Below are 21868 nucleotides of genomic sequence, written 5' to 3'. Positions count from 1 at the left end.
TTGCACCTCTCTCTCACTTGATCATCTAGAGGGAAAGAACAATTATGTCAGACTTTTTCATAGACTTCAGTGTGGCATTTAATACAGTGATTGTGATGCAACTTATCAATAAGCTGTTCAACCTTGGAATTAACAAGCACCTTTGTAACTGGATCTTAGACTTCTTGATCAACAGACCACAGAGGACATGTGTAGGAAATAACACCTTGGGGTACATAATTCTCAACACTGATGTTCCTCAGGGATGTGTACTCAGCCCACTTCTGCTCACTATCCTTACCCACGTCTGTTCTGCAAAACACAGCTCTAATCATATCATCAAGTTTGCAGATGACACCACGGCTGTGGGACTCATCAAAGGAGAGGATGAAAGAGCGCACAGATACGAGGTGAACTCTCTGATCGACTGGTGCGTGAGTAGCAATCTAGACCTGTACATCAATAAAACAAAGAAAATCATCATTGACTTCAGGAAAAGATCAACTGCCCCCTCATAGCTCAAGATTAATGGTGAAGAGGTGGAAAGGGTTAAAACTACAAAATTTCCACAGTACACATTTCAGAGGATCTCTCTTGGACTGTGAATACTGGTCAGTTGGTCAAAAAGGCCCATCAAAGTCTTCACTTTCTGACAAGGCTCAAAAGAGAAAAGCTTCCACTTAATGTTTTCTCCACCTTCTACGGATGAGCTATTGAGAGCATTCTCACCTGTAACTTCACTGCTTGGTTTGGGAACTGCACAATAGCTTAAAGGAAGAAGCTACAGAGAGGGGTGAGTTGCTGAGAAAATCATGGGCACCAGTCTACCATCAATCCAAAAGCTATTCACAGCAAGGAGCCTTAAAATAGCCCCCAAAATACTTAATGACTCCTCGGACCCTGCACACAGCTGGTTTACTCAACTGTCATCTGGCAGGATGTACTGCAGTATTCGCTTTAGCTTCTCCAGATTCATTAACACCTTCTACTCAGCCATGATGAGACTTAGTAACTTCTGGTACCAGCCCTAGTGACTCCACCACAAATTAACTTAATAACAGTGTTTTGTTTGGAATGTGCAATATTTATTTATTTACTTAGTTATACATTTACATTCAAGTGCAGTTGCCTGTTACTTGTTTTATGCAATAATACATAAAGAGTGACAATTTCAGTTCATGTGCAATAACCAATCTTACCTGTCAAGCTGCTACTGTACAGTATTTATATGACTACATAGGGGGTAGCTTTTCTCTTATGTTCTTGGGGCATAGTCATTAGTCTCTAATTCCTTTACTTGATATGTCTTACTGTTGTATTTGTTGTATCCTATACTTCTTCTGTACTCTCACAGTGAGCTGATACTAGTAATTTTGTTTAGTTTTACACATGTAGTCCTAAATGACAATAAAGTTTACTTTGAATCTTTGATTCCTTGAGTCCAGCTGTATCACGACTCTTCTTGTACCATTGTAACATAGAAAATGGAAATACGATAAGTGCAGAGGTATTGTTTCTTCCAGTTTCTACTGTATAGACATGACCAGGAGTCATTCCTAAATATTTCAGCCTCTCCAACTATGCCTGCAGAGCTTGATTAATTTGTTGTTATAAAAACAAAAGGATCTGGCAACATTTTCAATGTCCCTGTTTGCAGACATGTGACATCCCCATGTAGGCGGAAGATGGAATGTGATTGTACTGGTGAGCTTGTATGCCTTTACTGCAGCTATGAGATATGTCGTCATATCTGTTTATGTAAATATACATATCTTTATTTATTTAATATTTGTTAACCAGGAAAGTCCAACTTAATACGAAGCCAGTTTTCAGTAGAGGCCCCAGCAGAAATGCTCCAGATGCATGTCTTTGTAATGTGGGTGGAAACCGGAGCACCCAGAGGAAACCCACACAAATGTAAGGAGGACATGCAGGGTCCACACAGAAGGCACCCCAGTTAACAGCCTAATCGGAGAACCTCTTCCTGTGAGATGACAACACTACCGTTGCCCCACTGCACCATCCAATAGCCTGCACATTTCTTTCTTTTATGGCTAATATTGTTGATTAGCTAACTTTTACTGAGCAGCACATCACTCTAGCAAGGGCGTTAGCTTAAAGTGTGCTGTGTTAAGTGAGGTTTGTCCACAACTATAGGCTTGTAAACATTGGGCTCAAATACACATTTTAATCTGTGATTTGCATGTTTGTGATTGCAGAAAATGCTGCAGGACTGCACTTACATAACTACTGTATACCTAGACTCACTCAACTGTGCTGAAATTTAAGTAGATTACTCTTGGTAATATATTCAGTCTGAGAATTGTGTATGGTTCTGGTATGTGCCTTGTGTCATGTACCAGCATTACTCAATTTAGTACATCATTTGTGAATCCCACATAAAGACACTGTTTGATTATATCTGTGACATTAGCAAACAGAAGACTACAAAGGACTTTAAAGGGATGAAATTACCTGTGCTGTTGCTTTCTTGTGTGTGTGTGTGTGTGTGTGTGTGTGTGTGTGTGTGTGTGTGTGTGTGTGTGTGTGTGTGTGTGTGTGTGTGTGTGTGTGTGTGTGTGTGTGTGTGTGTGTATGTGTGTTCTGTGCACATGTGTGCACTTGTGCTTCAGAAAATGAAAATATAGCCTGACAGGATAATTTTTGTCTCATTATAGTCCAAATTGTTATGTCTGCATCTTTCTTGTGGTTGCCACATACATTTCAACAAATGGTGTACACTGACGGCAGTTGCTGGTTGTGTAAGAATAACAGTTTTTCATCTGAGAAACACTGTAATATCATTTATCTTTGAGGAGTAGCCCACATTACAGCTCAGTGCGCCTTCAGGCGTTTCTGCAGTTACCTCCTACTGCACCTCTAGTCGTCAAATATTGCTTGTTCATATTTGCATTAATAATTCCAAAACCATGGTACATACAAGGTGTCAGAATATTTTATCTTGAAACATACACGATTGCAAACATAGTTGTAATGATATTATAAACCATTACCAAAAAAAAATCACTATCAAAAAAAAAAAATCAATCCAGGAACACACCACAAAAAAGCCAACATTCTAAGAACTTTTTTTATTGCACAAAACATACATCAACTTCTTCCTCTAGCTTCTCGGCTTACAAAAAGCCTTTAACAGAATATATTAAACCTACAACAACTTCCTATATTTATACATCATAGCCTAATTAACACTTCATTAACATATTAATTAAACACTTTCTCTTAAAAAAAAACAGCTTATAGTTGTAATGATATTTGACCTCTGTCAATGAGTATTTGTTAGAACTGTAAGGTGATAATAAGAAGTTATGTACCTACCATAACGTTCCATGTTAGTTGTCTTCTCTCGCCTTCTTTCTTGCTGGATGGGTTTGGAGCCGATCGGCTCCGACTCGGCCACTTACTAAAGCTCGAGAGCTAATTTTACCGGCTCAAGGCAACCCTATATCCCATGATGCTAGGCGATAACTACCCAGATCTCATTTGGTAGCTGAAGAAAAAAATTAGGCAACATAGTCCTCCAACTGGAGAGGAGGAGGAAAAGGGATAACCCCACCAAAGATCCCAAGCTAAGCTAAAGGTACACTAGGACAAGCTATTAGGCTGGCAATGCTAGATCAGGACTCTTCAAGGAAGAGAAAATTCTTCTCGGCCTGTCCAGGCTAGGGGGATGGTGGGTGGGACGCAAGAAAGAAGGCGAGAGAAGACAACTAACATGGAACGTTATGGTAGGTACATAACTTCTTAATGTTAGGTTGTCAATCTCACCTTCATTCTTGCTGGATGGGACCGCGTCCCTAGCACCTTTATCCTGGGTGGCTCATTGGAACAGACTCTTGAGAATGGTGGAACCAAAATTTGCCCTGTTTCTGGAGGCCAAGTCCAATTTATAATGCGAAACAAAGGTATGAGGAGAGGCCCATGTGGCTGCCACACAAATAGTGTCTATTGGTAGCCTAGCTTGAAAGGCTGTAGATGTAGCTAGTGCTCTAGTTGAATGGGCTCTTGGCCTAGAAGTCAATTCTCTACCTCTGAGCTGATAAATACATGTGATCACAGAAGACAGCCACCTAGATAGGGTTACCTTAGATACCGGAAGGCCTTTCTTATTCTCTGCTTAAGATAAAAAGAGTTGATCAGATTTCCTGATTTGTTTAGTCCTGTCCAAATAGTAACAGAGCTGGTGATGAACATCCAGATAATGTAGTTTTTGCTCCGCCCTATTAGAATAATTTGGGAAAAAAACTGGGAGATCAACTGATTGATTTAAATTTGTCTGCGAAGCCACCTTGGGTAAGAAGGACGGATTAGTCCTTAGAGAAACTCTGTCTTTGTGGAAGACTAAATAGGGAGGATGAATGCAGAGGGTATGAAGCTGAGATACTCTCCTAGCAGATGTATTGGCGACTAGGAAGAGTGTCTTCCAGGAAAGTAATTTCAGTGAACAAGAAGCTGCAGGTTCAAAGGGGGGAAGAATCAATGATGTTAAGACTAAATTTAGATCCCACTGTGGTGGAGGATCATTGATCAGGGGCTTAAGTAAAAATACACCTCTAAGGAATGCCTTGTAAAGCTTATGGGACATGATGCTGTGGTCCGATAGGCCTATATGGAAATTTGAAATGGCTGCCAACTGAACTTTTACTGTGGAGGAAGAAGATCCTGAATGAAAAATTTCAGCTAGGAAGTCCAAGACCGAATGGATTGGAGCAGTAAAGGGATCTATATTCTTAGCCTTTGCCCAGAAGGAGAAACGTTGCCATTTACGAGTGTAAATCCTTCTGGTGGAAGATTTAAGGGAAGCTGCTATGAAATCTCGGACGGGATTAGAAATCATAGGAAGCCTGGCTCGGGACGGAAGTGGAGCAACCAAGCAGTGAGGTTGAGATAATGTAGGGATTGGTGCAGCTGCCCCGACTGATGGGTCAAAAGATCTGGGACTGGATCCAGATGCCAAGGCTGTACCAATAGATAATGGTGCAGGAACGGAAACCATATCTGTTGAGGCCAAAAAGGGGCAATGAGAATCATCTTGGCTCTCAAGGCGGTTGCTTTCTGAATTACTTGTGGTATTAACAGAAGGGGTGGAAAGGCATAGAGGAGTCCCCGAGGCCAATCTTGGACTACAGCATCTCTGGGAGGATGGCCTGGAAGGGGGAAGAGTGTGAAGAAGTCGGGGCATTTGCTGTTTTGAGGACAAGCAAAAAGATCGCAGCAAGGAAGGCCCCACTTCTGAAAGATCTCTTCCACCACAGATTGTTTGAGAGACCACTCGTGTGGCATGAGTATAGCTCTGCTCAACCTGTCCGCTATGATGTTGTACTTCCCGGGGATATGCGTTGCTATCAGAAACCGCTGAGAAGAGATTGCCCATTGCCAAAGTCTGAGTGCCTCTCAACACAGGGGATAGGACTTGGTTCCACCCGGCTTGTTGATATACCACACTACGGCCATATTGTCCATTTGGATTGCAATAGTCCCCAGGGGAAGAGAGTTGTGGAGGGCTTTCAACATTAAAAGCACTGCTCTCATCTCCAGGACATTTATGTGCAGGTGGCATTCGAAAGGTTGCCAAGTGCCATGGACCATCCTGCCCTGAAAATCCCCCCCCACCCGATCAGGGAGGCATCCGATGTAACCGTGGCGACTGGGGAGGGAGGAACAAAGGGTCTGCCTTGATGGACTTGAGGGGACAACATCCACCATTACATATGACTTTTGCAAGTTGGAGTTATCATGATCTTGTGATGCATAGGGAGTCGTTGAAAAGACCATTGGGTGAAAAGCATCCACTGTAGAAGACGCATGTAAAAACGTGCAAGAGGAAGAAGTGTTATGGCGGCCGCCATAAGACCCAATACTTTCAGGACATACCTGGCCTGAATTTTGTCGCTCTGAAGAAGAACATGGACATGGTTTTGAATATCTAAGACCCTTTGACCTGTTAACTTTGCTGAAAGTTGTACGGTGTCCAAGTTGGCGCCTATAAAGGTAATAGACTGACAAGGTGACAAGGCAGACTTTTCAAAATTTATAGAGATTCCTAGCCCTCTGCAAATGTGAATGGTTTAATCTCTGGCTTGGAGAAGTTGATGCCTGGTGGTGGCAGTGAGGAGCCAGTCGTCTAGATATGGAAACACCTGGAATCCTTGACGTCTCAGGTGAGCCGTAACTGCTGCCATACATTTGGTGAACACTCTGGGGGCTGTAGTGAGACCAAAGGGCAGGGCTCTGAATTGGTAGTGACTGGCCCCAGCCAAGCGGAGAAACCTTCTGGAGCACCTGTGAATTTTGATGTGATAGTACGCATCCTGAAGGTCCACGGAGCACATCCAATTGTCCTTGCCCAGAAAGGGTAGAATGGACTGTAGTGTGACCATCCAGAATCTTGTTCTCTTTACAAACTTGTTTAGTTTGCTGAGATCTAGTATTGGTCTCCAGTCCCCTGTCTTTTTCGGTACCAAAAAGAACCTTGAGTAGATTCTGGATCCCAGTTGGTCTGCTGGGACTGGCTGGATGGCACTTTTTGCTAGCAGTTTTGATATCTCTGGTACTGCTAGTTCCCTTAGACCGGGTGGAACATCTGGAAGGGTTCCCTTTTGCTGAATTGGGGTTTGGATAAAGGGAATTTTGTAACCCTCGGATATGATCGACTGTACCCATTTGTCTTGAGTAAGGGAAAGCCAGGCTTTTGGGTACAGTGACAATCTTCCCCCGACTGCCTCCAAAGGTGGACAATCGGGTAACATCTCAGGGATACTGGAAGGGTTTGTCAGAGAGAGGCTCCCTGCTACCCTGATTCTGCGGACCCCCTCTGCCCCCAGGGTGGTGTCTGTTGTTGTTACCCCCTCTGCCTCTGGGGGTAAACTGACCTCATGCATCAGGTGTGACTCCTTGAGATTTGCGGAACCACATTTTCCCACCCTTCTGACCCTTAGGGTATGGTCTTGAAGGGGTGGAGAAACGGACTCCTATGGCAGAAAGAGTCTTGCCATCTTGTTCGCATCTGGTCAAGGTGTCTTTCACTTGAGGTCCGAACAAGGTCGAACCATCAAAAGGGGAATTTGTGAAGGATGCCTTGAAGGGGTCTGCAAAATTACAAAGCCGCATCCATGCGTGATGCCTTAATGCCACTCCTGTGCCTGCGGCCCTACTCGCTCCATCGGCTGCATATGAAATGAGCCGCATGGAGGAGTTAACAATAGAGTTTAGGGTTCCTAGCTGTGAGTTAATTTTATCCTGGGACCCAGCAGCTGACGGATACTGTAAAACTTCTCCCAACTCTTTGAGAACATCTCTCTGAAGGCGGGTGAAGTGACACAAGTAATTCAGCGACTGCATGGCAAAGGTCGCTGAAGAAAACATCCGCTTACCGTACCTATCCATAGTCCTAGAATCCTTGTTAGGAGGATGGATTGGTACTGAAGGATCGGCTAGTTCCTTCTTGGTGGCTGCAGCCACCACCATGGCATCAACCGGGACACCTTTTGTCAAAAATTGCCTATCAGCTGGGGCCGTAATGAATTTAGAAGGCCTCTGAGGAGTGGGTTCCACCGAATTCGGGGCCGTCCACACCTTCCGAGCCACCACATCCATAAGGGGGTCGAAAGGCGGAGACACCCAGGAGGTGGAGGGTCGAGAACCAAACGCCTCCAGGTAAACCGACTTGTCCTCGGAAGGATTAAGGGAAGGCCAGTTCCCCCTCTGCTTAAGGATTTCAAGGATGTCTGAGAAAGAGACATCCTCAGAGGGGGACCTTGGGGATCCCTCCGACTCATCCAAGTCGGTATCGGATATAATGGACTCAGGGGAGTCCACATGTTTCCTCTTACATGTCCTCTTATGCGGAGGTTTACCTGATGGGTCAGGAGAAGCCTCGGAAGAGGAAGATATTCCCAGTGGGGAAACCTGAGGCATTGGATCTCTGGGCCCGGGAGCAAGAGAGTGGGAAGAGACGTCAGCAGGCACTGTAGTGGGAGGAGCTGATGGAGCTGACCATTGACCATGCCCTGGGGCTAGTACGCTCCTCATCACCTCGAAGGCTCCCCTATCAGAGAGGCCAGAGTGCTCCAGCTCCGAAGAGGTAGGAACCCCAGGCCACACTGACAGGGATGGCTCCGAGGCCGATGTTGGGGCCGAGCTCACCAGCGCCGACGCTCCGAGAGGGAGAATGGGGTCGGACAATGGTCCGATGCCACTCGCCCCCTCGGAGCTGATGAGAGAGACCAGGCGCCCGGATCCCTCCAATGAAGGCATCAAGGAGGAGATCAGAGCAGAGGACGATGGAGCCAAAGGGGGAGGTATCGGCTCCGACGCCACAACAGTCACGGCTCCGAGGAGCTCCAGCTCCGAACTCTGAGGGAGAGTCGAAGGAGGAATATTAGGTGGAGTTGTAATAGCCGCTGTCTGATGAGACAGACTATGGAGCATTTGGGCCAATGCCTGAGACTTTAACAGTCTACTCACCACTCTCTCAAGGTCATGGTCAGAAAGCCTGCACGACCGAGAAGATCGGCTCCGATGGCTCCGCTCCGAGAGCAGGGGTGATCTCGGAGCCGAATGGATAGACTCCAATGATGGGGATCTGGACCTCTTTCTAGAGGTAGATGGAGCTGAAGGAGCCGAAGATATGTCGGCTCCAGCCAGAGCCGACCGTGAGTGTAAGGACTCAGCAGTATCGGTACCAAGTGGAGCCGATACTGGAAGCTGCAACACAGAAGGATTGGCTCCAGCCAGAGCCGATCTTGCCACAGAAAGTGAGCTAGTAGCCAAAGGCTTAGGACTCAGAGCCGACGGTTTTGCTGGCTTCGAGGGCTTCCCCGGCGCAGACTTAGTCGAGGAGCCCTCGGGATTTAACAAGCCCCTTAATATTAATTTGTTCCTACGCTCCTGAAGGACTCTTGGGCTGAATGCATGGAAAACAGAACAAGAGTCCTGCAGGTGCAGGGGTCCCAGGCAGTAAACACAAGAAGTGTGACCATCTGTCAGAGACATTTTCTGACAGCACGAGTCACACTTCTTGAAGCCTGAGACCTTTGCCTCCTTCGACATATCGGTGTCAAAGTATTACTGGAAAAAAGACACACACACACAAACACCCGATCCAAAACAAACTAATAAAAAATTAGGGATACCAGGGTACAAACACACCCAAACACACCACAGAATCCCTGACAAGAGTTAGGAAAGTGGCAGGCTTAAGGCCTAATCTAGGGGGGAAGTATAATTAGGGATAGGGAAATACAAGGTACTAACAGGGAAAAAGGTTTAAATTAACCGCTAAGTATTTAACAAGAAAAAAAGGAGTGGGAACTAAGTAAAAAGGATGACTAAATGTCTCTAATTTCAAAAACTTACCAAGAGCCGGTAAAAACACACCTCGCAAGTGAAAGCGGCAAACGAGATCTGGGTAGTTATCGCCTAGCATCATGGGATATAGGGTTGCCTCGAGCCGGTAAAATTAGCTCTCGAGCTTTAGTAAGTGGCCGAGTCAGAGCCGAGGATCGGCTTCGAACCCATCCAGCAAGAATGAAGGCGAGATTGACAACTTAACATCTTCATTTTTTAAAGGCTCAAGCCACACCCACTGGGAGTTAAAGGTACACACTCAAAAGAGTTGTACTGGAGGTGTCTGTTTCTTGTACCACCCCTCTCTGCTTCCACAATACATACAGACAAATTAACAAATGATATACATAACTTATCATTCTGTGCCAGCTTTTCCATTCCATCTTAGAAGCTAATTTCATAGATGTATGCATGAGCGTGCAACTCATCTTAGTAAAGCACCTCTGCAATGGAGGCTGTCTTGATTTTCCTGTGAAGATGATGGAATGCACTGCTACAGTATCCCAGTTTACGTGGGTTGTGACACAGTACGCCCAGCAACTATCTGACGTAAGATGCAAAATAAGATGAATGGAAAGAAACAGATTGTCTGGCTACTGATAATACCAGAAGCTATTCAGTTTCAGAGCAAAGTGGGCAAGAAAGCTGACAGTGCTTGTTGAGAACAAATGGATCATTTTAAACATTAAAGGTCAAGATAAAAGTTTTTCATGACACCTATGTAGATCGTTGTGTGTATTATACCTAGCCAGCCACTGTAGCTAGATAGCACGTTCATATAAATTACTGAGCACATGCAAGATCAGTGCCATTTTGTGTAGCCAGTCAGAGTGAATGCAGGCATGAATGAAGATGCACATGCGAGTGTGTTTGAAGTAATGAGTCAGTCAGTTAGCTTAAATACATGTTCCAGATACAACTCCTGATGTGTTTATGTAAAATAAACAAGTTGAACCCATCACAGTGCCTTACCGTCTTATTTGAATACAAGAGACCTCTGACAGCCTATTCATTAAAATTTCCAGAGGTGAAACAAACCCTGCTTTTATTACATATTCACATATATAAGTTAATATAACAGTGTCAGACGTTTCCATGTGATCAGTCTACAAGTGGAAGTCAGTGGAATATAGAAAGCAATCATCTAAAATCCACATGACTTTTTTAATATTAAAGAATCTTCTGTCCACAAGTTGCAATATATATTCACAATGTAGCCTTTAAAATTACAGCAGAAATGAGTCATCCCTCAGATGCCAGCTATCTTTAAAGAAACACAGGTAAATCTCAGTCTGACAGTATAAGCCTTGAAGAAGGGAAAATGTCTACTGCTCTTTATTCATGTTTCATAACACACACACACACACACACACACACACACACACACACACACACACACACACACACACACACAAATCTCATTAATTCAAACTAATTATCCTAATTAAGCCCCAACCCATACAGCCTCTCATATCTATTCACTAATGCAGAGCTACTAAACTGTAGTTTAACACATACAAGTGCATTGTCTTCTCTTTTTAGAGTCTAACCTCATACTACAATAAATTGTTCAGATGACCCATACTCAACTATTTCACAACATTATCATGAAATTAGTCATCAGGGGATATGGACCCTCCAAACACTGGGCCTTTCTCAGCTTGGATTCATCAAGGGCAGATCATGCTTTCTCAATCTGGTGTATTTTTTGAAAAAGTCTCCAAAGCAATGTATGAAAGCAAATGGTACATACCATGACCTGGCCAATACTTTGGGCACAATGCCCCACTGAGGCATAGAAGAAAAGCTAAACTTGATGTATTTTTTGAAAAGATCTCCAAAGCAATGGATGAAGGCAAATGGTGCACACAATGACCTGGCCAACACATTTGACACAATTCCCCACTCAGTCATAGTAGAAAAGCTAAATAAACTGGAAATAAACCCTCATGTCACCCACTAGACTACCTCCACAAAGAGACCGGTCACTAGTGAAGTCCCCCAGGGTTTTGTGCTGCGATCTCTCTTGTTTGACATCTACTTTTTTGAAGTAAAAGCCATTGCCAAAGGGTTTTGGCTGATTAAGTTTGCAGATGACTGCAAGCTAGGAGCAGTCATTGAATTCCCAAGTGACGTATAAGTGAAAAGCTAAGAAGCAAACCTTAACCTGATAAAACTCAATGTGCTGTATATAGTGTTCTCTTTTAGGTAGTAAGGTACCTTCACGTCACACTGATGCTGCAAACGTAATTTTTTTAAACACTTTATAAAACAACCTTTAATGCAAGCTGTTTGTTTATTTTTACTTTAACAGGATTATATAGTAACTATCTTTCAATCTGATGAAAATATAAGAAAAGCTAAATAAGAACAAATATTATATATAACAAAAAGACCTTAATAATTTATATTTTTAAAATTTTTAATCAAAACAATAAATACAAACACTTCTTTGGGCCATGACATAGAAGGGATATTTACAATTTCACTCCTTTTAAAGTATCTTCAGCTTTTACTTCTCCAAGAAACGGGTGATACCTGGTGGAGTTTCATGCACCAAGCACATCCTTTCACAGTGCATCCCACACTGGCAGCCAAGAGGAACTCAGTTTGTGGAGGCACACTTCTCCACAGAACATAGCAATGACAGAGCTGGCACGTTGCCTTGTTTAATAATAACTAGCTCTTAGTAGGGAATAGCGAGTTATTGAGGATTCACATTCAGGAATGAATGGGCCATAGGGCTCTTGCCTAACCTGAGAATGCCCAGCACTCATACCCTCAGACTGAAAGGATTGAAAGGATGCTGGAAGTAGAGCCATGGGCAAAGTTCTAATAGATCACTGTTACAGTAGCCAAAGCTCTTCGGGTTACATCTGGACAAGGAAATGACCGTAATCAACTGCCCAAAATTAAAAGCTGTCTATCATGAACTCTAACTGTGAGGAGTTGAGCAGAGATCCAGATAAAAGCAACTTAGAGCACCAAAACCTTCAGAGCTTTCTTGCCCCAAGAAGGTCCCAATGGTCCTGGAAGTAAAATGCTAAGAAACATAAAATAAGAGTATATATATCCATACCCTGGTTATTAAAAAAAATGGTGCTTGGGGGAGGTCATGGCCACTGCAGCAGTGATGTGTTAGAACATCTATTGTTGTGCTAATCTAGCTTACACTAATATATTATGTTCAAAATTAGATCGCGACTCAAGAAAATGGTTCTTGTGAAGTCTGTTCTGAACCTGCAAAAGGAATCTAATTTAATAGTGTTTTTTAAAAGTATGTGCACCTCTTTTCAGAAAGCCAGAGAAAAGCCAAAACCATGTTAGAATGGGAGGACTGGAAGTGGCTTGCTATACTGAGAATGACAAAAAAGAAATAGCATGAGGCAACCCATTAGAAATAGCCTGCTTTGACACTGTTTGCCTTTTTGTCTTACCTTCACAGGAGACAAGCAGCTGACTGGCTTTCCTGACAAGCTGGGTTTTGTTTAAGTAGTATATTAGCTGCCTGTAAGTATCTGGAGAATAAAGAATTTCTCCCTTGTTTTGGGTTTCTGAAAAAAAAAAAGCCAGGGAGATTAATAGATTGGCTCAAGGTATTCTCTGAAACCACTTTAGGCATAAAAGAAGAACTGGTCCTTAAAAAAAAAACATCCTTGTGAAAAATGAGGTAGACCTGACTCTCCATAAGAGCTTGTAACTTAGATACTTTCATAGCAGAAGTTAGAGCAACAAGTAAAACCGTCTTCCATTTTAAGAACCTCAATTCAGCCTGATAAGCTAGTTCAAATGGAAAAAGACAAAGCTTCTGAAACACAACATTTAGACACTCGAGGAGAAGCTACCTGTCTTCTAAGTGAATGAATATGCAAAACCCTTTTTAAAAACTACATGACTTGAGTATAGGAAGATATGGGGATCCAAGAGCAGAGAAGAAGAGATGTTTGACAGATAAATCTTGATAGAAGAGTAAAAAAGACCCAAGGGCAATACCTCACAAAAATAAGAAACGGATTCAGCCAGACCTAAAAAGAGTCCCAGTCCTTGAAATGGCACCATCATGAAAATCTTTTCAAAACAGACAGAAATGATTTTGCAATAGAATAATTTGTAGCTTCATTCAGTGCCTGCCATACAGCCATGAGAAAAAATAAATGCCTAAAAGGTATTACAATTCTCTCTTCCAGACAGTCAAATGCAGACATTACAGACTGGGGTGTATCAAACAACTCTTGTGTTGTGTGAATAAATCTAGTCAGTATGGAAACTTGAGGTAAATGCCCTTGGCCAGTTTCAAAATAAGGGAGGACAACTGTTGCTGGGTTAATAGGGAGTCACCACCACTATATTTGAGAAGTCCTTCTGAACTTTAGAAGATCCCTGGATATCAGTGGAAATGGTGGAAAAGCATAAAGGAACATTTCTGTCCTTGGGAATGAGAAAGCATCTGTCTTCAAGGTATGTTTGTAAGGAATCGTGAGGCAGAATTTATTTAACTGCCTGTATGGAGAGAAGGCAAGCAGGTCTACTTGAGGTGTTGCCCACAGCTGGAACAAATAATGAAAGATCCCATATGCGGTTCCATTTCTTGGAGTCTCTTCATGTCCTGCTTAGCATGTCTGCCACAATGATCTGCTCTGACTGAATATATGAAGCCTGAAGTGTCAAACCGACCTGAGTTGCTACCATCCTGGGTATCGCAGCAAGTCTCCAAAGAGGATAATGTCTGGTACCCCGCTCCCCATTTGTTTGTATACCGCATCACTGTGGTATTGTCTATGAAAATTTTACAGAGGTCTTGGAGACCCAAGATAATTTAAGGCTTTTAGAGCATTTATAATAGCCATTGTCTCATTGATATTTATATGCCTTTGTCTGTCCTGCATATTCCACAGATCTTGCCCTTTAACCCCTTTCGACAAAGCTCCCCACACCATATATGAAGCATCTGCTTTGGCAGACTGAAGAAGAAGTGAAACAAAAAAATGGGAGTGATGGATTTTGACAGAACAGTCTATCTTCACAGAACCTCTCTACTCACAAAAACCGGAATTTGGATGTGAAAAGATAAAGGGTGTAGTTGCTGAGTCTAGACCAGCCCAAGTTATCACTGAATTTTTCTCATGTGAAGTCTTGCCAAGGGATTAATAAGAATCATAGAAGCCATGTACCCCAGAATCTTGAGAAATTCCCAGGCAGATACAAGATTTTGATTGGAAAACCTCTGGAAGAACTGTTGGAACATCTCTACCTTGCCAGGAGGAAGAAAAGCCCTTTCTACAACAGAATGTAGCAGACTTCCCAGGAAAACAATTCTGTGAGAAGGGATGAGATAATACTTCTGCAAATTATTTGAAAACCCAGATTAAGTAGAGATAATGAACACTTGCAAAGGACTGTTGCCAAATGGAAAAAGAGTCTAAAAATATAAGGCAATCATCTAAATAGAGAAAAAAATACGAATGCCTTGACATCTGCAATAAGCAATTACTGTTGTCAGACACTTTGTAAATACATTTGGAAAAGGAAGCTAGTTCAATGGATATGACAGAGAGCTGCTAATGTAAGACAGATACAGGATACAGATAATCTTAAGAAATGGCTGCAATGTTTTCTAATGGGAATTTGCTGGTAGGCATATTTTAAGTATAGCTTTACCATGATGGTTAGTAAAGGGACAAGGGGTAACAGAGTCTAATAGGATAATATTTTAAACTTTGGGAACTTGAGAAAATGGTTGAGAAAGGACAAGCCTAGCACCAACATCCAAGCTCCCTATTTTCTGTCTCCAAAAACATTCTTGAATAAAACTATTTCCCCATCTGATAGACAGGTACTGGGTCTCTGACTCCCTGAGTTACCATTTGTTCCAAAACTGGAGGGAACAGTCATATCTTGGTTACTGGCTAATGAGGAATGCCCTGTAAAGGAGGATGGGACTACAGTTAAGTGAACTCCTTTTGAATGATTCCATAACCCATTTGTCCGAAACATTTTGGTGCCACAGAGGAAGGTGTAGACTCAGAGTGAGAGGGTTGGGGGGTGGGGGGTTCTGAAGAGGCAAATAGTCATTTTGGACTTTGAAAGGATTTCCCTATCTTTTTGGAGCCACCTTGCTATTGTTTTTTTTTTTTTTTTAATCCTGTTTGTTGTCATCTTGCTGCTTCGGCTGTTTTCTGAAAAAGGTGAACTGAGAATCTGAAATTTCAATTTTAACATAATCTGGAAGGTTTTGCAAATTTAACCAAGAAAATCTTCATATGACAGATCCATAAACAGCAGCTGTGGATATGTCATCAACAGTGGTCTTAAGAACACTTTCAGATGTTTGATTACAAACAGACATACAAATATTTTTTCATGTCAGAAGAGGGAAGGCTAGTAGCTAACATTTTCAAGTGTTCAAAAGACAGAGTAAAAACTTTGGTATATGAGCCTGGCAGATTAAGTGTCAGAAGAATAAACTTTTAAAAACAAATTTGTCCAAAGCTGTCCCATTATTGTCAGAGGGAATGGCATTAGTAATCTGTCTAGCAGAAGCAGTTTTGGTTAGGAAAATGACTGCAAGGTCTGTCTTGGGGGTTTGGAGAACAAGTATGTGAGATCCTGAGGTACCCTGTATAACCTGTTAGATTTCCTAGGGGAAGAAGGTTGATTAAGAGGTAAGCTGTAAGCTACCAGCAAAATGTTCACCAAAACAGATAAAAAAAGAGGAACAGCTGCAGACAGAGGACTAGCCATCTGTAACAAATTGCAATATATATGCTTTGAAATAGGAATTTCATCCTGATCCTGCTGAAAACCCTCTTTCATTTTAAATAAAATTTCAGGAAAAGAAATGGCTTTTGGAAGGAAATCTGAAACAACGCTTTCCTCAGAATTATACTCTTCAGGATGTGAAAAAAATCATGAAACAGCATATTCTCTCTCCAATCCCTGTTCTTCTGACTGAAAATGTGTCAGATAGAGAAGGCACTATTTTTCTTTGCTTTCCTGAATTTGAAATACATGAAGAAAAAGCAGAAATTAACTCCTTAGCAAAATCTAATAAATCTTCCCTCTCCATTTAAGCAAAAATAGAAGAAGCTGATTTTTTTTTACTTTTTAGGAAACTCTTTTAAAAGGACTGACCCAAAGCAGGTACAATTCCAGGGCTCAGGCTCCCTTTCCAGACTATGTGGTAGACCTTCACCAGCTCATTCTCCCAAGAGCTTCCTCTTGAACATGAAATATCATATTGTAGTATTACTGAATATCCTCCCAACTTGGGACAATCTGCATAGGAATATTCCTCTTTTACCTCATATGATACTTGAATATCAGGGCAAATGTTGACATGCATTAAGCGGTATACTGCATGAATCGACTGTGGATTATGTGCTTCTCATTCTCCAGTGAATGAGTTTTGTCTCTGTCTCTGAGAACTGCAAATATTGAAGAGGAAATTTCTAAGATAAAAGTGACTTTGTTTAATGGCTAAAAACACAAGAATAAAATATGTGATTTAAAAGCCATTATTTGCTTGGAGGAGTTTGTAACATCAGTGAAATCTGATTTAAAATTTCAAAATGCATACCTCAGATTCCAGGGCATACCTTCATTTGTTGCTACAGATCCAATGGGATAGATGGCCTGTCTCATTATTTTTAAGTTAACTCATAAAATCTGGAGCCAAGAAAATAACTCAGGAGTGGACACTGACAAAATAGTTATTATCATCACCACTGAATACAGTATTATAAAAATACTAAATTTCATCAAGAGCATTTTGATTGCTTGACTAAATTCCTCAATATAAATATTATTAAAATACAATCCCTGTGCAACATTTTAACAGTTCAGTCACAGAAGTCATAAACTACCCCATATCAAATAAATATTTCCCCAAATCAAGTGAATATATCAATTAAAAAAATTCAGAAAAAGCAGTAGAGAAGCCATCTAGGGATGGCAATATCTATGTAAAACATTGACAAACATGAAATCTTGATGCTTCCTATCCATGTTTATGTACTCTGTAATTAACACAGACCACAGTAATATTATTTTTACCTAGACATGATTCATACTCAGTCCTAAATAAACCGTCATTCCTAGACTTCACCACTGGAAACTATGTTACATTATATTTGTCTGCGTGTAGATATATACATACATAAATATATAACTATATATATATATATATATATATATATATACTTATATACTTATATATGTATATACATATATGGATGGCTATCAGATTTTCAAAGTTTTAAAACTTTGAACATCATACAGCTGAGACCATATGACTGAAGTTTTGAAACTTCAAAATAAAATTTAAAAAAAAATAAAAAAAAATTTTTACATTTTTGCAGGCAACCTCACACCCCTTCTAATTAAATATACCATCTCTGAGATCACACTACATTGAGGACATTGGTAAATTTTCTGTTCCACACTGTAAGGTGACTACCATTCAAAACTTTGATCATATGGTCTTAGCAGTAAGATGTTCTAAGTTCTGAAACTTCGATAACCTGATAGGGACCTATACACACACACACACACACATTATATATACATATATATATATATATATATATATATATATATATATATATATATATATACATATATATATATATATATATATATATATATATATATATATATATATATATATATATATATATATATATATATATATATATATATATATATATATATATAGGCAGAATGAATACTGTCCTCAGTATCCCAAACAGATCTACTCAGGATACTATGAATGAGCTCTATATTATTAACTTCTTCATTCAATAATTTGTACTATTAAGACAGAAATATCCAATTTAATTTTAAAAATATTCTTAAAATTATAACATTAGAAGAGAAAGCAGAGATATAGCTTAGATTAAAAAAGCTGCTAAAATCATAAAAAACATATTTACTGGTCTATATTAAAGAAGTAGGTAAGAAAATGTTTATTTTTATCTAATCTCCCAGCTGTAACTTTGGGCTTAGGATAATGTCCAGCAATGAGATAACAACAAGGCATTCTTAAATTACAGTCACAAAAGCCGACAGGAAAAACATTGCAAATTAAACATGTCATCAATAACAAATTAATTGATCAAAACTCACAAAAGCAAAATTAATATACCTGCAGAAAAATATTGTATCAACTTCAAAATAAACAGCAAAATATATTAGAGTATTGTATATACAAGTAGACATCTAGGCTACAAATCGGATAACTGGTGCCACAAGTAAAATTAAAAACTCAAGTTACAAAGAAATGGAACAACATAACCTGTGGTTTCTTATATAGAAATAAAGAAAACCTAACTAATCCTTCATCAGTCATGTTAGTCAAACTGTTACCAAGTAGATACTGCCCCAGTTTATGATAATAATATGCAATAGTACTAGTTTGTAAATATCAGGTCATATAACACCAAACATAATTTTATCAGTCTGACCAATATTCTATGTAAAACCATGAAAAGAGTGATAATGGAGTTAATGTAAACTGAAACAAGGGACAGTCCTCTGTTACAGATGAAACAGTATGGGTTTCATTATGAGAAAATGTCACCTTCTGAATTTTTGGGTACTCTGAAAAAATTAAGATTAACACTTCCCTAAAGACCTGATAGTGCCCTCTTTTTACTTTGGCTTGTCTAAAACATTCAAAATTAGCACTCATAAAGAAGTAACTTATAGGCTAAATGTATTAAATGTTAATCAACTGTCAAATAACTAGTTAATGAAAAAGTAGGGTTGTCTCAGTAACACATAGATGTGAATACTCTATAAAAACAGTCAACGCATTTCATATAAAAAAATGTTTTACAAATGTTAAGCAGCCACCCAAACATTCAATAGGTTAAATTATATGACAACCACACTTTATGACAATTCACATGAAATCATATATCATAGTTAAATTACGTAACAAATATGAATACTGCTAAAAATATTTGTACACAACAATGTAAAGTTGAGCAAAAATATCTTTGTTCCAAACATTTACATTTTAAGACCATTGTGGAAGACTAATACGCAATTCAAACTGGTTGCCTTTAGTAGTGCTACATTCAGTCTGTATATTAATATCTCTGACCTGCTTGTCAAAAATATCAGGTCTAACAAAGAAAATTAAAAATTGCAAGCTACATTTGTGTCTGAAATATTTTTAAAAGGTATGATATTAACATCATGCCTTCTGATGTCTGATATTCTGAAATACATTTGTATAACTTCCTATTTCCTGTTTATTTTGTTCCCATAATAAGTTTGACATGCTGTCCTTACAGTAAAGTCAGCAAGATCACCAGTCAGGGAATACTGTTGAAAGATCATGGTCCAAAATGCTGCAAGTAAAATACCCAAAATATACACAATTCACAGCTCCCAAGTACTGCAAAGCAAGAAAGCCAAATACAAGTATTTTACTGATGCTAAAGGCATTATATGCACCTTGTTTTCTGTAATACACTTCTCCAAGGGTACAGTAATAGTGCATGTACTTTAGGTTATGGCATCCTGCATGTGTAGATTGTACTGATGCATTTATTGGTACATTTCAATCACTGCAGTTAATCATGTTATGTTATAAAATTCTTATAGTCCTTATTAATAAAATCTCTAGTTACTGCATCTATCTCTGTTAAGAATCATCAGCAGTGAGGTATGATGCTATCAGTATTTGTATTTTAGCACATTATGGAAAATATGCTTTAAATGCATGTTATTGCTGCATACGTTTCTATTCTTTTTAACATGTTTCTTATAGACACGTGCCTAACCTCCCATTGTTTCTTCCACAAAATAAAAAAAAATGAACAGAGTAACTCATTTTGAATATAAGACAAAAACAAGTGATGACACCTACCATAACATATGAACATCATCTACCATAAGATCACCACTGTGGATACTAGCTAAATTAAAAATAAGCACATCTTCTCCCCCGGATAGAATCACCTTAGTATAATGTATTTAATGGTCAGCTTGGCACCACTGACTAAACCAGCTATTTAATGATAAACTTCATCATCAGACATAAACACAATGTTTTTCAGAACAGGTTCTAGGTGACTAACATAGAACTGATGCAAGCAATCATGTAGTCAGTTTATGCATTATACTGCCATACTGCTTCTACCCAATAACGACTGGGGATGATTCCAAATAAAGACTCAATATCCATTCTTATCACTGTACAATCCATTTTATGAACACCTCTGAAACTAAAACAATATCCATTATTATCAGTGTGTAACCGGGATATGCACAACTAAAACTGAAGATGGTCTACAAAAAATCATGGTCTACAAAAACATCTGATGTTGCTTGACTAGCTTCATCTGTAATCGAGATTGACAAAGATGGCAACCATGATGATTGCAAGGAAAATACAAAAAAATGGCATTGTCCATGTTAAAATTACATATAAGATATCAGGAAAAAAGATACTAGACTTAATTTCACATTAGTTTCGATTCAGGTATGTTTGTTTGGGAACATTTTGATATTTGATCGATCCTATTTTATAATTAGACTACTGAACACTACTTTGTGTATACCTGGCAGATAGTCTCTAATTAAGCATTTCTACCTTTTTTCTGTAGTTCCCTTTTATAACTGACTATACTGAAATGGTTATTTGCTTCTGAGGCTTACTCTGGGAATCTGACAACTGCATTTTTAGTAAGTTGTTAATCATCGTCAGAAAGGGATGAGTGAATGAACAATACATTTGTGAACAAATGAATAAGAATTACAGCATTACTTAATCCTCCTTCATATGATTATTAGATAAATAACCCTCCCAAATATGCATTTTAAGGTCAGTAAATAAGTAGCTTGTTGCATTTATAAATATGCAGATCACACTTGTATTTTATGGAAATCTTGCATAAAAAAGTTAAACTTCAGCAAAAATTTGTACACTTTTATTTGTAATGCCATTGCTATTTATATATATCTACAAGTGTCATATCTACGGCAATACAAAACTTTTGAAATGCAAGACACTTGAAAAGGTTGTTAGAAAATATAATTATGCATGATGATACCAAGCATCTTTTGTAATGTAATATGTGCCAAGTCTGCTTTACATGCCTGGACAGAATTTCTGCTAAATTTGCATAAGTTACCACAAAATGATACATATCAAACTGTTGTCTGATCACATACATTGCGTACAACTTGCAATATTGCCTTCTGTTGTAAGCAGCTACCAAACCCTATTGCTTCAGAATTTGTGTAGGTGTCAGTACAAACTGCCTACATGCTATGTTCACTACAGATGACCAATAGCATAAGAAATATGACCGTATGTGAAAGCTAACTGCTATGAGTTTTACAAAAATATATAACTTGCATAAAAAAACAAATGAAAATTCCTTGTATTGCTTACATTAGGTGGTACCATCTCTATATGTGAAATACAATTTCTAAGAAAGTGGTAGCAGACAAAGAAATATAAATGTTCAAGGGATTTTAATGGAATGAAAAATAAGAAAGACATCCC

At 39.6% G+C, this 21868-nt stretch overlaps 1 protein-coding gene across 1 annotated transcript in view; it reads right to left on the bottom strand.

Moving 5' to 3' along the window:
* FAM135B (family with sequence similarity 135 member B) overlaps window positions 1-21868 on the bottom strand; it is a 2319882-nt gene that overhangs the window by 1251111 nt on the left and 1046903 nt on the right. The window lies entirely within an intron of this gene.

Source organism: Protopterus annectens, chromosome 3.part1 (genome assembly GCF_019279795.1).
Source record: "Protopterus annectens isolate FY-2018-M chromosome 3.part1, PAN1.0, whole genome shotgun sequence".
In the NCBI taxonomy this organism is placed as follows: Eukaryota; Metazoa; Chordata; order Ceratodontiformes; family Protopteridae; genus Protopterus; species Protopterus annectens.
Note: the sequence above shows the minus strand (reverse complement) of the source record. Positions and strands in the feature narration are given on the sequence as shown.